Source organism: Mustela lutreola, chromosome 4, assembly GCF_030435805.1.
Source record: "Mustela lutreola isolate mMusLut2 chromosome 4, mMusLut2.pri, whole genome shotgun sequence".
Classification (NCBI taxonomy): Eukaryota; Metazoa; Chordata; class Mammalia; order Carnivora; family Mustelidae; genus Mustela; species Mustela lutreola.
In genome coordinates, this window is record NC_081293.1 from 174,871,517 (window position 1) to 174,888,316 (window position 16,800).

The window sequence follows — 16,800 nt, forward strand, 5'->3', positions numbered from 1 at the left end:
TTCTTGCATACTTAGAAGAAATCTGTCTAGACTTACTGAAACCCCGAAAACAAATATCAGGGGCCATAGCAAAGAAAGCCACAAACCAGAGGGAGCTTTCAGGGAGCTTTCTGCCTTCATGTTAATTGCTTCAGACTTAAGGTAGTGACCCCTAAGGAGTATTGTTCTTAGAAAACACCTTTGGACTTTGAGAAGATTACAACCATTTGTAGATATCTGGTGGCTGTCCATTATGAATGGAGCTCTTAGAAATTCTTTAAAAAAACTAAATTAAAGAGTTGTGAAAATGTTAAATATAATTAGACTTCCTTTTTCTTGAGACTTTTGGTGATTATTTGTCTTACAAACCATCCCCAGCAGAATATGATTAAACCAATGAAAAAGGAGTTTGATTGTGGTGGTGATAATAATGGCAGTGGGGAGAGGTGTGAAGGGGTGAAGTCTAGAATAATAATAATAAAAAAAAATAAAGGTGGTATAATTGTCATCACCAGTCATTACCTAATTAGGCTGCCCTACTCTCTTAGAGACGGTCATAGCAAATTTAACAGCTTTATTTATATGTCAAAGATGGATTTCACAGATAACTAGCAAATTGCCTAACACTCTAAAGTTCTAAGCAAATCTCCTGAGTTAAAGTCAGTCTCTACAGGTGATGAAATCCTTTGAGAATTCTGCAGTGAGCTGGGTCTGGCAGGAGCTAGATAGGAGAGGCTCTTGCTTATGACAAAAACAAACTTTGATGCCCAAAGAAAATAGTTCTTTCTAAATCAATAGCAAATCAGAACCAGACATAAGTTGATCTTTTGAAGAACTCAGATGTCAGAGTCTGTAACCATTTTGAAGTATTGCAGCTTCACATCAGAGGTTTTCTTTGAAGATCTGGTCCAAAGCAGTTGCTTCACCTTTTGGAGGTTCCTATGATTTTAAGACCCTAAACTATATAGCATAATAAACCTAATTTCTGCACGGCTTCAAGGTCAAAAGTCTTTCACATATATTATTCATTGTTCTGGAGGAAGTTCTTTCTTAGGGGGCGTCACTGGAACGGTTATCCACCCCCCACCCCCACGGCCTATCTTCTCTGAGAGATGAGTATACAAGTTTGAGGTGTAAAGGCATCCCCTCTGTGGTCCCTTTCCAACTACTTCTGAATCATTGCTTTTAGAAAGGCCAGACTTCAGCTTCCTGGTGCATAAACTCCACGTCCGCTGTGAAGTTCAAACATGTTGTTAGCATATGTTTCCAGGGACAGATGGGTGGAGCCTGGAAGCCCCCAACCAGGTTGCTACAAAGGGAACCTCCCACTAAGTGCTTACAGAATCCACAAGAATTCTACTTTGTTAACCTATCAGGCTGCAGACTTACACCTAATAAACACTAGAGATAATGTTTTTAAAACACTTTTTTACTGATAATATCTTACATTGATATTAATCATTGAAACACTGAAACATCTTAATCATTTAGAAAATATATTCACAAGCATTATCTCAATCTATGAACTTCATAGTTACCACCCACCCATCCATTCTTGTATTTATTCAATCAATAATTTTGAGTAGTTACTAAGCACCAGATATACCAATATGAGCTACATGTATATAAACATATTTTTGAATTGAGGAAATTGAGTATAAGTTTGATTAAATGATCAGTTCAGCATCACAAAAGAGTAACGTTTAGGTCCAGGTCTTGCACACAGAAAGTAAGGCCAATCCAGTACCCTCCTCAGACTTTCAGATCTGAAAAGCCATTTACTCCTGCAGGACAAATGACTAGGACCCAGTGCCTGTTGCTGCTGAGATTAAGTTTGAGCTTTAAGTAGTTTTCTTCTTTTTTTTCCCGAGAAGCAAATCTTCCTTCCGTGTAGGTGGGAAGTCTAGCTCAGGAACCAGAAAAACATTGTGATATCTATGTTTCATCACTTCTCCAAGGAGAGGAAGTAGAAGAGAGAACTAAGTCAGGTACACAATGTTAATTTATATCTCGTTATGATACATCAATGGGACTAAAATTATGTGATCATTATTCTTTGATTTGTATGTGCCCTGGAATGTTGGCCTCAAATAAAACTTGTGCTGTAATTTGTTAAAAGCATTTCTCCAAGAAGCTTACAACGTTAAAAAATGATTCATCTTCCTAATTTTTATAACATTGTGGTAAGGAAATGGTGGAAGAGGGAATTGAGATGATTTGAACAATGTCAGAGAAACTGTGAGACATAAACTGATATACACATAAACTGACTTAAATACATTCGAATTTAGTCCAAGTATCAGATAACATGGTAATGTTAATTTTACAACTTTATTAATTAATTCTTGGTTATATTGTATTAATTCTGGGTGCACCTTGTTATTCTTTTAGAGACTATGACCATGTTTCATAAGGATATACTTGCGATTAACTTTTCTCCAGTATTTATGTATGCCAGCAAGGAAGCATTGCCTTATATATTGGTCTAGATAGGCCAGGTTGTGCCGTAGTAAAACAGTCATGAATTTCAGTGGTTAAAGACAATAAAGGCTTACTTCTGTATCAAAGCCAGGCAGAGGCTCGCTCTGCTCCCCAGAATCACTGAAGCGTTTGGCTAAGTGCACAGGAAGATTTCTCCTGCTGCAACCTGGAAGTGACACAGGTGATTTCCATTCACATTTCTTTAGCCAAGACTAGTCCCACTGGCCTGCCTAAATGCAAGACCACCTAGGAAATTTATTTTCCCATGTGTTCAAGGACAGGAGAACTGGATACATAGTATTTATCTCAGTATGTTTATAATACTCACAGCACAGTGATGGGATTTGACAGCAGGAAAAGATGGAAAAGTATGTAAACCAATTGTCTAACTGAAAGAAAATACAACTGGCTACTTGATACTCTGTATAATTCTTTTTAGTTTAAAGTATCTGTTTCTCAATCCATCTTTCTACATATCGTTGATCACGATAAATAATTTTTTTAAAAGAATTTCAATACATACTGTATCGCTCACAGTTCTCTAGAGAAACAGAACCCATAGGGTATGTGTCTATGTATGGAGAGATACCTATTTTAAGGAATTGACTCATGATTATCGAGGCTGGCAAATCCCAAATCTGCAGGTTGGGCTGGCAGGAGATCCAGAAAGAGCCAACGCTGTACTTCAAGTGCTCGGGCCATCTGCTGCAGAATTCCCTCTGACTAGGAGGAGGTCAGGCTACGGTTCTCAGGAATTCTCCTGATGAGACCCATCCACATTAAAGGAGCTAATCAGCTTTATTCTAAGTTTCTCTAAATGCTACTTTAAATGCTAATCTCATCCAAAACAACAATTACCACAGAATTATCCCGAATAACGTCTGAACACGTATCTGGACACCATGGCCCAGCCAAGCTGACACATAAAATTAATCATCACACATACTTCAATGTTATTCCACCAGCTATGGGAGCAAGAAGGATGTGCTTGCCCTTACGATCTGTGCCTTCAGCTTGAACTATTCTTTTATAGCCACATCCAGATTTATGATTCCATAAGAATCAGTGTGTCTAGTAATAATCCCTTCAGAATTACTGAAGATCAGTTTGCTTTTAAGCATTAAAGTTACAAATGAAGTCTAAAACCTAATGGCACGGCTTCTCTTCATTAGCTCAGTAAATTCCTTGATAGCATTAGCTCTTTTCAGATTCTTAATCACTAACCCATTAAAATCTTCTCTAAAAGTTTTCCTCAGATTTTTTCTTCAAGTATGAAAATATTTCTACCCACCTAGATAAAATTTTAAAATGTGCATTAAAATTAGGTTCCTTTCTATGTTAAGAATTAGGTACTTAGACTTAAATAGCATGTTGAAAAGTAGGAAGTGTATTGTTGCCTGAAGAAAAGTCATCCAACTTTTATTAATAGAAGAAAGGAAGAAACTATCACCTATCACATAATAGCTGAAACAGGGGACTTCATGAAATATGTTTTTCTTTTGTGAGGAATACCGATAAGATACTTGATCTGTGTCTCTGAATTAATAAAACAAGTGTAATCATGTTGTCACCTATTTCTAGAGCATTGGATGAGGATTAATAAGATAATGTTGGTAAGTTGCTTGGTGAATCCCAGATGCAGGGCAGTGGGTGAGAAAGTAGTTAGTGAAGCACTAATGACAATATACTCACATGTGTACAAACAAGTACACACACTTCTAAGGTACACTTACATGTACATATGCATCATAATGTGTTCTACATGTTCCTACGTCATCTGGATCAGTGTTCTCAGCCTTCGCACTGTTGACATGTTGGGTCAGACAATTTGTTGTGGGGGCTGTCCTGTGCATCGTAGGACATTTAGCAGCATGTCGTGGTCTCTACCCACTGCAGGCTAGAGGCACCCCTCACTTCAGCTGTGACAAACAAAAATGTCTCCAGACATTGTCAAATGTCCCTTGGAGGGCAAACCACTAGTTTAGAGGTTAAGACAGAATCAATGGTAGGGAGTTAAAACATGAGAAAATTCATAAGTTAGGCTAAAAGGGAGCTTTTAAATTAAAAAGAGAATAAAACAGTTTTATTTTTTCAAAGTGATAGCTTAAAGGAGACTTTTTTTAAACTTGATATGTGGATCCCCCAAATTTATATTGGAGGAAAAAAGGACAAAAATGACTAAGATAATTTTGAACAAAATTGGCAGGGGAAGTGCCCTTTTGATTAATTATTATATTAATTAAGGCAGGGTGCTATTGAAATAGGAATAGGCAAATCGCCCAATGGAACATGATCAAGAATCTAGAAACATACACAGACACAAGACATCCCTTAACATTTGTAGGATCTAGTGCAACTGGGCAAATGGAAACCCATATGTCATTTAATTTAGCGAATAAACAATTAAGTGAAATATATTTTATCTTTCTAATTTGACATATATACATTTATATGTATATATACTTGGAAGGCAAAATTGGAATTTATAATTCTTGGGACTCCTGGAGTTCCATCTCAGAATGTGGTGGCATAGGAGGAGCAAGCCTCAGACTCCAGCTTCTGAATCTCAGCCTAACCTTATTCTCTTTCCATTCTCAAAGGTCTCATGCACACCCATGTATGGACATCAGGACCCCAGCCTGTACATCCAAACTCTTTCCACAAATCCGCCAACACAGCATCCACTTGGCCAGCCCTCAGGCTTATTGTGGTATGGCCTGCCCTTGGGAGAAGCACATTGTACAGGTCGTGTAAGTGGGCCCAGAGTTGTTTGGGCATGGAATTTTAGGATCCAGGGTCTCTACCACTAGCTAGGTTTAAAACTGTGACATGGGCTCTGAGTGGGTCAGTCTCTTTCCTTGCTGTCTCCTATTACCTTAGGAAGGGATGTGGCTGGGGGCACCTGGGTGGCTCAGTGGGTTAAAGCCTCTGCCTTTGGCTCAGATCATGATCCCAGGGTCCCGGGATCGAGCCCCACGTCAGGCTCTCTGCTCAGCAGGGAGCATAATTCCTCTTCTCTCTCTGCCTGCCTCTCTGCCTACTTGTGATCTCTGTCTCTCAAATAAATAAATAAAGTCTTTAAAGAAAAAAAAAAAAAAAGGAAGGGATGTGGCTGGAGGGGGACAAAAGAAGACCCTTTAAAGCATGGGCCCTAAGCTAGAAGCTCCCCTTCTTGAAGTCTGTGGTATTGTCAAACACATGAGGAACATATAGGGAAATGGCTTTTTTTTTTTTTTAAAGACTTTTTTATTTGACAAAGAAAGAGACAGCAAGAAAGGGAACACAAGCAGGGGGAGTGGGAGAGGGAGAAGCAGGCTTCCCGCTGAGCAGGGAGCCTGATGTAGGCTCGAACCCAGGACCCTGGGATCATGACCTGAGCTGCCAAAGGTAGACACAGAATGACTGAGCCACCCAGGAAATCCCGGGAAATGTTCTTATATGACAGAGTCTTTCAAACCAGTGGGGAAAGATAAGGGCGTTCAATAAACGGTACTGGAATAATTGATCATTTATATAGAAAAATTAAAATGATATCTTTTCCTTATAGCACCATAAAATAAATTCGAAGCTATATTAAATACCAAAATATTAGAAGCAAAGATTTAGAGCATTTTTTTTTTTTTTAAATATCAGAGAATGACTATGATCTCAGAGAGACTATCATGTTGAGCCACAGGGGAAAGTCAGACAGAGGCAACACAAAATCTATCACCACAGGTTCATAATTGATATCCTGGTGAGAAGTTTAACAGAATATTTAGTTGCTCTGTAAACATTCACTAGAACACAGTTTAGGGCCTCAATTCAAAGATCTTAATTTGTTTTAATGAACAATGTAACTGTTGTGGCCACCCGACGGGGTCAGGATTGACTGTCTCCCTCCTCCTCAAATTTAGTTCCTATGTCAGGCTGATAAGCCACACGAGCACCGCGAGTGTATGAAAAGTTGTATTACTCACATAATGAAGCTTTCTGAGGAGAGCAGGGCAGGCACCCAAGCAGATCAAAAAACCTAGAAGCCCAGTCTAATAAGGAGAAAAAAACATTAGACAAATCCCAATAAAGTGACATTCTACAAACTACCTGACCGGTACCTCTCAACACAGTCAAGATCGTTAAAACAAAGAAAGTCTGAGAAATTGTTAGGCGAGCCCAAGGAGATATGACAACTTAATGTGGTTTTATCCTGGAACAGAAACAGGACATTACGTAAAACTAGGAAATGTGGTTAAAGAATGTACTTAAGTTAATAATAATGTATCTATATTGGTTCATGAATTGTAACATACCATACTAATTAAGGAGTCAATGAGAGGGGACACTGGGTGCACAACACAAATATTGTACTGTCTTTGTGATTTTCTATAAATCTAAAATTATTCTAAAAATAGATCTTATTTAAAAACTGTGTTAAAACTTTATTTAAAAACACCTGGGACCAATGGGTCAATAAGAGATTAAAGTCCCCACACAAGGATTATTCTTCTAAGGGAGTCTGGTATGTGAAAAGACAGTCTTAAAAATCGATGGGGAAGATATTAGACTTCTCACCTTATATTACCAGGGCGATAGGTTTATTCACACTGAAAACTTAAACATAGATGCTTATTCTCAGTATTTACAAAAATACATTTTAAATGGATTAAAAACAAATGTTAAAGGCCAAACAAATATTTTAAAAGAAATTATAGGGAATAACTTTATAAATGGCATAGAGAAGGCTTTTCTTAGATGAGATACATATGGAATAAAACACAAGGGAAACATTAATTTGGTAAAAATTAATGAGGATTAAAGGCTAATTTAATGAGGGTTTAAATGTAAAATCTTCAACACAATTAAAAAAACAAAATAAACAAAGCCAAAGGATGGTCATTCACCAGGACAAGCTATATGTAACTACAAGTGTCAAAGGATAACAAACAAGAATGTAAAGAACATATAAGGAAATCCTATAGTTTAATAAATAGACGCCAAAAACTCAGTAGAAAAACAGGAAAATATATGAGGAAGCAATTCATAGAAAAAGAAATTTAAAATATTTATTCTCATCAGTCAGGGAAATGCAAATTTAAATCATCAAATACTAATTATCCATTCATCAAATTGGCCGAGAGTATAAGAAAATTGCAAATATGAATTGGGGGTAAGCGAAAACAATCAATATTTTCGGTGTTGTGTAAATCAGTGTAGCTGCTTTCAAGGATCACTTGGCAACACAGTGACGGTGCAGATGTGTGCAAAGACAAGGTGCCTACTGTACAGACCTTCTCACAAAAGTGCACAGCGGGGGGGGGGGCATCTGGGTGGCTCCATTGTTAGGTGTCTGTCTTGGGCTCAGGTCCTGTTCCCAGGGTCCTGGAATTGAGCTGCATCGCGTTCCCTGCTGGGTGGGGAGCCTGTTTCTCCCTCTCTCACTCCCCCTGCTTGTTTTCCCGCCCTCACTGTGTCTCTCTCTCTCTCTATCAAGTAAAGTAATTAAATCTTAAAAAAAGAAAAAAGAAGTGCACAAGGGGGCATGAATAAGGTTTTTCATTGCAGTATCAATTTGTTTTGTTTTGTTTAAACTGCCTTTTTTTGAAAGCTGAGGTGATGATTTTATTTTTTTTAATTTTTTATTTAAAGTCAAATAGCCAACATGGAGTACATCATTAGTTTCAGATGTAGTGTTCAATTATTTGTCAGTTGCATATAACACCCAGTGCTCATCACATCATGTGCCCTCCTTAATTGCCCAATCACCCAATTATAATAATGAATCATTGCCAACGATCTCAGTGTATATCGGTAGAGGAAAGGCAAATGCTTCATGGACTATTCTTAAAAAGGTACTTTCTATATTCATTATAAACCAATGAAATATGCTACAATGTCATATTTTGAATATATATTGTTAAGGGAAATATATATACTGAAGAAGGAAGTATGAAGATAAACAAATGAGAAGTCAATTTTAAGTCTTATTTATCTCATCATGAAAACAGATCCCTAAAATGATTATGGCAATGTTTTAGTTGATGGAATTTGAGTAACAATAGAAAATGTTTAAAAAGATTCACTAAATAGTTTTTGACAATTCACAACGATCTTTCTTTCGCTGATAAAAGTTAGCAAACTTTTATTTTATTGACAAGGGCAAAAGTAGTTTGGCAAATACTGAGAAAATGACAAAATTTAGAATTAAATTTCATTCAAGTTCATACTACCTAGATTCCTTGAATTTATTAAGATTCTATCTTCAGAAAAATGATCTTTGTCAAACAATGTTTGAAGACAAGGACTGTTTTGTTTCATTTTCATTTCTGTAACCCCAGTCCTCCACACAATTTCTAGAGCAGAGTAATCATTCCAATATTGCTGAAGGAAAGCATGAGAAGTGCATTTCCGCCACTATCATCTAAATGCCTGACAGCTAGCTGTTAAGTCTTGATGGGCTCTAATGCAAGGCTCTTCATCATTTTAACATTATTCTCATCTACTGAATTATTAAACATTTTTGTCAATCTGATCAATTTAAAAAATATATTCTACTTGTTTTTTTAAATGTAAAATTTTAAAAGGTATTTTGTCACAGTAGCCACCCTTGTTTTCTGTAATTATTTATCTTCTGTAAATTAGATTAATGGTATCTATAATTACAGTTAAAGCTAATATATATTAGTGGTCCTTAACTGGAGTAATTCTGCCCCCCCCCCCCCAGGGCATATTTGACACAGTCCAGAGGTAACGGCGGTTGTCACAAAAGGAGGACGTCTGCTCCTGGCATCTAGAGGGTAGAGGCCAGAAAAGCTGCTACACATCCTGCAAGCGCAGGACAACTCTGCACACAAAAGAGTTACCTGGACTACGACGATGTCGTAGCCATGTCGTTGGGAAACCCTGATCTATATTGCAGGGAGAAGGAAAGACATTCAAAGACCAACTAGTAAACTAGTTCTCCCCATCGAGCGAATGTGTAACAGAAATCAGAATCTCCCAGAACGAGAGATGTCAAGGCACATGGAAGGGCTGCCTGTTTTCCTTGTTTGTTTTACTTCGTTCCCCCAGTAAGTCTGGTAGAAGTGCCGCGGTCCTCTTCCCTGGGTTTTAAGGAATGGGAAGTGGGGCAGAGCCGGGCTCAGGGCAGACACTCACCTCCATAGTGATTAGAAAGGAGGAGTTTTTGCCTAGAATAGAGAAGGCTAAGAATTTGACTCAAAAGGAAATGAAAACTCTGAATCCCTTGGCCCTGCCACCCACAGATACATCACACAGCTAACAAAGGAACCGCACACATGCCGGCAGCAACATTAGGAAGTGGCTCAGCTCCCAGGAAAACTCAGAGTCAGATCCTCCCTCCATAGAGGGCCTGGGGACTGTAGATGTACTTTCCGTTATCTATTTGAGCACAAACAAAAACCATCCGATAAAGATGCAAAAGCAGCGAGTGTAGCTTTAGTAAATAACACCAAATGAATGAAGAAGGAAAAAAATAATAAAAAAAAAATCCTGCGAGGATCATTTGTAATCTTCTACAGTCACTGGTGTGATTTTAAGTGTATTAAAGCCCAAATAATAAATTATGTTTGCCTGCCTTTGCATATTTTTCCATAGGCAATGCAAATAATAACTGAAATTATGCTAATCTAATCTGTTGTGACAATCTTAACTTAATCTTAACCATAAGGGCAAGAGGAAAATGCTGAAAACTTGTTTCTCACTAATCCTGCTGCCGCTGAATCTGAATTAAATTAATTTTTCACCTTTAACAAACTGGAGAGGCAAACATCAAATATATCTCACCATAGGAAGGTTAAAAAATGTTTTTATGACCACTCTGAATAAAATCTCTGCATCCAAAATATGTGAGTAAGCACATGGAAATCCCCCAGAACCGTGCCTGCTCCGTAAAATGTGTGAGCTACTCTTTTTATTAATGCTGGGCCCCAAGACAACTTCAAGTCTAGTAAGTGTCTCGTGACTAGCTGAGTGAAGACAGTGTAAGTGCGGTGGTCTAGTCCAGAAGTTCTCATGTGACCGGTGCTGACCATCATGGGGAAATATCTGGGGGAAACCTGGAGATACCAGGACCAGGAACAACAAGTGCACAGTTGTCATTCGTTGTGTCTAGCAAATGTTCTTCAAGCAACCCTTCTCTGAGTCAGGAAAAGATTAAGTAATCTGGATAGGAACAAAAATCTGAGTAAGAAAAATCAGTGACACATGCCATCTCCTCGCAAGAACAGAAGAGATGACATCTTTTAGCTGTTTTGAAACAGGTGAAGGGAAGCATGTACTGATTATAGTGAATCAGTTAAACATCATACGGAATTCCACAAGAAAAGTAGCTCAGGGAAAAAGTATTTGTTCTGATGATAACATCAGAAATATAAAATCACCAAGGGACCTATAAAAATAAGACTGTAGATTCTTATTAAAGCACATAAAACAGGATCTGAAAAAATGTAGTACAAAAGAAAATGCAAATTGAATATAACCACAAATCAGTTGGTAGCAAAAAATGCTGACAACATAGAGATATTACGGGCAAGTAATATCTAGAACATATGTAACAAACACAACATATGGTTCACACTGTATTACCAATTATTAGAAATATTTTTAAAACTTGTAAACATATGGTGTTATTTTAAACTATCTTTTTGTTGTTTACTAATTATATTACATTGTCATCATGAAGCATTGTCTGCGATTGATTTGTTGTAGTTTATTGAGATGTTTTGTGAAATAGTTCATGATCAATTTGTAAAAAAAAAATACTGGAGAGTTGGACACACTTACAAATATAGTAGACAAAAAACAGGATCATATTGAAAACGTTATTCCAATAATATTGAAAACTAAGGTGGAAGTCATTCATAACAAAATCTTAAAAATCTGAATTGATTTGTAACAACAAAGCAGAATTAAATCTATTTACTAACCAAAAATCTAGTTGGGCAGAGGGATGGAGAGATGGACAGACATGCAATGAAACAAGTAGAGTAGAATGTTAGTGAGCGGGGGGAGGGGTGAAGGGAGAGAATCTTCAAGCAGACTCCCTGAGATCATGACTTGAGCCGAAATCAAGAGTTGAATACTTAACCTACTGAGCCACCCAGACACCCCTCGATCACATTTCAATAATATTGTATAAACACGTTTCTATTATATTCTTTTATCCCCCCACCTCAGGCTTTCATATGCCACTCCCTCATTCAAAAGAGCTTGGTCATACCTTCTTTAAAATCAACCTATCAATGAGCTTTTCATATAAAAAAAGATCTTTGAGCACTCACATTTATCCAAAACACGAAAATGTGGGTTAAATGTTCTCTTCCAGAAAAAACCTCTGATTTTTTTTCCCCTAAGAGTGACAGAAATATTTATGACAATGGTACATTTTCACAGAGAATTCCTAGAACCCCTCACAAGGTCTTGCTTTAAAATAATGCTCTGTACAACAGGCTGAATCAGCCCCCAGCTAATTCTAATGGGAATCTCCCTCTAAATGCAAGTGGCAGTGGTGCGGGGGTGGAGCTGATTTTCCATCTCTTCCTAGAATGTTTGTATATACGCTGATAGGCATTAAGAACGAAACTTGGGAGACAGAGGGCACCATTAAATCAGCATTTGTCATATTTTTTTCCTAAGGGAATTTTTTAAAAAGGGGATTAGAAAATGTCAGTAAGAAAATTTTGGAAAGTCTACTTCACAAGCTGACATTTTTTCATGGAGAAGAGTCAGAAGATGCACTGATGATTGCTTTGATAGTTCAGATATTGTTGCTTTGCTTTAGGAGGCACTTAATCAGACTGCTAAGAAGGAACAATGTGAAAAATCTCTGAAAATGTGAAATTATGGTGTGATGCATATTTCAATTCACACAGACATTCTGAGTGCTTTGTAAAAAGGTACTCTATCAGTCACTCAGACAGTAAGAATGAAAAACAGACGGATTGTGAAGAATAAAAACAAGCGGAGGAAAATGAGGCTCCATACTGCTCCTGAATGTGCCGTGTTGCATTCCTCTCTTCAGTTCGCCCAAGTTCAGGTGCAGCTGAGAAGTGATGTCTGCACTTCTAACAGCCAGTCTGTCAGCAGCACCTTCCAGCCCAACCTCCATCTCCATATTTATTGTTCATCGCAAATTACTGTTTGAGTAGGGCTCAGGACGATGCCAGTAATAAATATTTATAGCTACTCCCACAAAAAACTCTTACCACTTCAGTAAGTGCAACATCACGGACACTGCAGAGAGGCTCAAGGCACAGCTTGCCAGCTTCTGTGGCCAAAGACATGTTAGGAATTTCACTGGACCTTATAGGGACCTAATTCAGCACAAAGCAATGGTGTTTTTGTTTGTTTGTTTGTTTGTTTTTTAAGATTTATTTATTTATTTGACACAGAAAGAGAGACAGCAAGAGAGGGAACACAAGCAGTGGGGAGTGGGAGAGGGAGAAACAGGCTCTCTGCAAAGCAGGGAGCCTGATGCAGGGCTGGATCCCAAGACCCTGGGATCCTGACCTGAGCCCAAGACAGAAGCTTTAGGACTGAGCCACCCAGGCACCCCAAGTTTGTTATTTTTTTAATGTTGAGTGATGTTTTTTGGTATGGATGTGTCACAGTTTGCTTAACCATTCACACTTTGAGTGACAGCTAGGTTGTTTCCAAGTTTTGACTTTGACTAGTCATTTGTATGTAGATTTTTGTACGAACATACATTTTCATTTCTCTGAAGTAAATGTTCAGGATTGCAGTTGCTGGGTCATACGGCAGTTTGGTGTGCAATCTTTTGTTAAGAAGTTGTCAATTTGTTTTCCAGACTGGCTGTACTACTTGTATTCCCACACACTGTCTGAGTGTCTGAGTGATTGCGTTTCTCCACATCCTTACCAGCATTTGGTGCTGTCATTATTCTTTATTTTAGCCATTTTATTTTATTCTTTATTCTTCATTATTCTTTATTTTAGCCATTTTAGCCATTCTGACATGGGGGTAGGAATATCTCACTATGTTTTTAATTTGCATTTACCTAATGGATAATGATGTTGAACATCTTTTCATGTGCTTATTTAACATCTGTATATACTCTTCTGTGAAGTGTGATCTTTGTATCGTGTGCCACTTTCTAACTGGATTGTTTGTTTACTAAGTTTTAAGTGTTCTTCACCCATTATCAGTATTATTCTTTGTGGTTTGCAAATATCTTCTCTCATTTCATGGTTTGTTTCTTCATTCTCTTAATTGGATATTTGTTGAACAAATATAAATTTTAAATTTTGATGTCCATTTATTAACTTTTGCTTTCATGGATTATAGTTTTGGTGTTAAGCACAAGAACCTTTGGGGGCACCTGCGTGGTTAAGCATCTGCCTTCATCTGAGGTCATGATCCCAAGGTCCTGGGATCAAGTCCTGCATCAGGCTTCCAGCTCAGCGGGAAGCCTCTGCCCTTTCCCCTGTTTGTGCTCTCTCTCTCTCTCTCTCAAATAAATAAATAAATAAATAGATAAATAAATAAATAAAACAATTTTTTAAAGAAAGTCTAAGAACTCTTTGCTAAGTACTAGATCCATGAAGATTATCTTCCATGCTTTTCCCTAAATGTTTTAGAATTTTATGCACCACTTTACATTTAGAATTTTACATTTATGCATTTAAATTAATGATCAATCTTGAGCTAATTTTCATACAAAGTATGAAGCTTAGGTCAAAGTTTTGTTTGTTTTGTTTTCTGTTTTTGTCTTTGGGTGTTCACTTCTCCTCTCCAGCACCATTTGCTGGAAAGGCTATCTTTCTTCCATTAGATTGCTTTTGTACCTTTGTCAAAAATCACATTTGGGGCCCCGGGGTGGCTTAGACGTTAAGCATCTGCCTTCAGTTCAGGTCATGATCCTGGGGTCCTGGGATCGAGCCCTGCATTGGGCTCCCTGCTCAGTGGGAAGCCTGCTTCTTCCTCTCACACTCCCCTTGCTTGTATTCACTCTCTCATTCTCTCTCTGTCAAATTAATAAATAAATAAAATCTTTTAAAAAATTTTTTAAAAATAAGCATATTTATGTGGAACTACTTATGGGTTTTTATTCTGTGCCAACTATATATACCCATGTCTTTCCCAATACCACGTAGTCTTAATTACTATATCCAAACAGTAAGTCTTGAAGTTGGGTAAACTATCTAGTCTGGCTCTGTTATGACGCTCAAAAATCGAAATAAAGTCTATTTTACATTTCTTTGAATATTCTCACTGGATATATGAGCCACTTTACAACTGATTCAATGTCCATAATCTTTGGATAATGGATTCAGAGGAGATTGCATCAGATGCAATAGTACTATTATAGCCACCAGTACTTGCGTGTGGAGTTGTTGTCTCTGCTTTCCTTATAGGTTTTCCCAGGAACACCCATCCAGGATTACCAGTTAAAAATGCTCTTTCTTGGAAACTTGTTTTATATTTTGTAAAGTACTTGGCTAATGATAGATTTTAAAAAGGAAGCCACTAGTAATGTTCAAAAGGTGCTTTCGGGAATTATATATAGTTGTGTTTCTTTGCTTACATTCTTTAGTCAAAGGAATATGAGAAGATAAAGAAGATGGATACAGGAGATGGAATGTGCATAGTGGTCAGTGGGACTTCTGTCTCCATGGGAAGACTGAGGTTCTTTATAACCTTCAGAGTTCTTTACAAAAAAAAAAAAAAAAAAAAAAAAAAGGAAGTAAATACAAGTAATAATAGCTTTTAATAATATATTAACTATAAAACCGCTTTTAACTCAAATAAAACATCTAGCACATTAAATCCACATACAGTCCTGACTATAGCTGCAATAAAAGAATTCAAATTCCAGTTCTGAGGATGGATTCTGGCCCTGTTCAAATTCTAAGGAGGGCCCATGAATAGGTTCCATACGGAGGAGGATGAGGGCATGTCAGAGGAAACTACTAGATTCTCTGAGAGAGGAATGCTTGCTCTCAGTGGACCCCCCAGCTCTGACCAAAAGCAATTACTTTCCCAGCTGAGATGGAGACTAAAAGTTTATGGAGAACATAAATGGAGAACAATATCAACGACTGTAGTCAAGAATGAATTCCCAGACCCCGAGGAATTACCTGTCATTATTTATTATTCACTTAACATTTTTAAGATGATCTACCCAAAAAGCCCTGTGGCTGTGAAGATAAAATATTCTTGTCAGATTACAACCTCTGTCAGAGAACTGTCTCAGATTGAATTTACCTTGGGGCTGAATTGTTCTCTCAGCAACTTCCCCAAGATTTTAAACTTGCTTATCCCTTAATTATTTTTACATGTAAACAATAATAACAACATGAGTTATATTTGTCCTAGCATCCTTCCAAGTATGGTTAAAACATCTTCAGTTTGGAATTAAAATAACAATTAAAACTATAGCAAACAATTTAGGACATTAATATTAGATAGCTATCATAGTATTGAAGTTGAATAAAAAGCAGAAAGGGGGTTCTTACACATTTTTTCTATGCTCTAGACTCCCTTAATCTTAAATTTTAAACCAGAATGCAGGTCTGACCATTGTCCTCCATTTCACATTCAGATTATTTAAGTGCACATTAGTTATTTCTTCATGTAGTAATAAATAAGTAGTATATAAATATCAAACTCAACAAATTCAAAATTGTATTCACTAAGTCACCCTCTACTTCCCAATACCACCATAGAGGCTCCTCATCCAGTATTTACTCTCTTATCTAAGAGCTGCATTATACACCAGTGATTAAAATTAGAGACTTCAGAGCCATCCAGTTAACTCAACTTGATCTGATTCTAACATTACTAGAGGAAAAAAAAATTATAATTAAATCTGACTCTTCTAGATACTTCCACTTTTGGCAAAATGCAGTATGAGGAACAGGATTTACCTCTGTTTGAAACAGCTTAAAGAGGAAAAATGATATGAAACAGCAGTTTTCAGACATTTGACATCATGCAACATAGGACAATGATCTCTGAAGGAGAGGAAATAGTTGCGTTCTATCGTTATTCCAACTTATAACAAGGGGAGAGATTCCAGGCAGCAGTTCAAGAAAGGGGGAATCCAGGCAGATACTTGTGATCACGTGTTGAATAGATGGAGCTGGGAGTCTGAAGAGGACTGGTGGCTACAGTTTTCAGGCAGAGTATCAGAAGGGAGAAACATGCACAGACATGTGCAGAGAGATCTCCAGGAATCCTGTCTGCTATTCTGCTGACTACTGATCAACACAAGTCTCTTAGGAAACAACCTCAAGGTGAAGAAAGAACTAATCAAAATTATTAGCTGGGACAATTCCAGAAACTAACACAGAGCTGGGAATAATTTCGTGTTTCCACCAGCTA

The 16,800-nt window shown here is 37.5% G+C and overlaps 1 protein-coding gene across 2 annotated transcripts in view; it reads right to left on the reverse strand.

Moving 5' to 3' along the window:
- The window catches only part of SLC13A1 (solute carrier family 13 member 1), a 118,511-nt gene that overhangs the window by 1,722 nt on the left and 99,989 nt on the right, over positions 1–16,800 (reverse strand). Inside the window, exon 16 of one of the 2 annotated variants that reach the window (XR_009352957.1) lies at positions 6,420–6,485. The exons of the other annotated variant lie outside the window; for it this stretch is intronic. The gene's annotated coding sequence lies outside the window, so the exon portion shown is untranslated. The remainder of the gene's footprint in view (positions 1–6,419; positions 6,486–16,800) is intronic. 2 annotated transcript variants of the gene reach the window in all.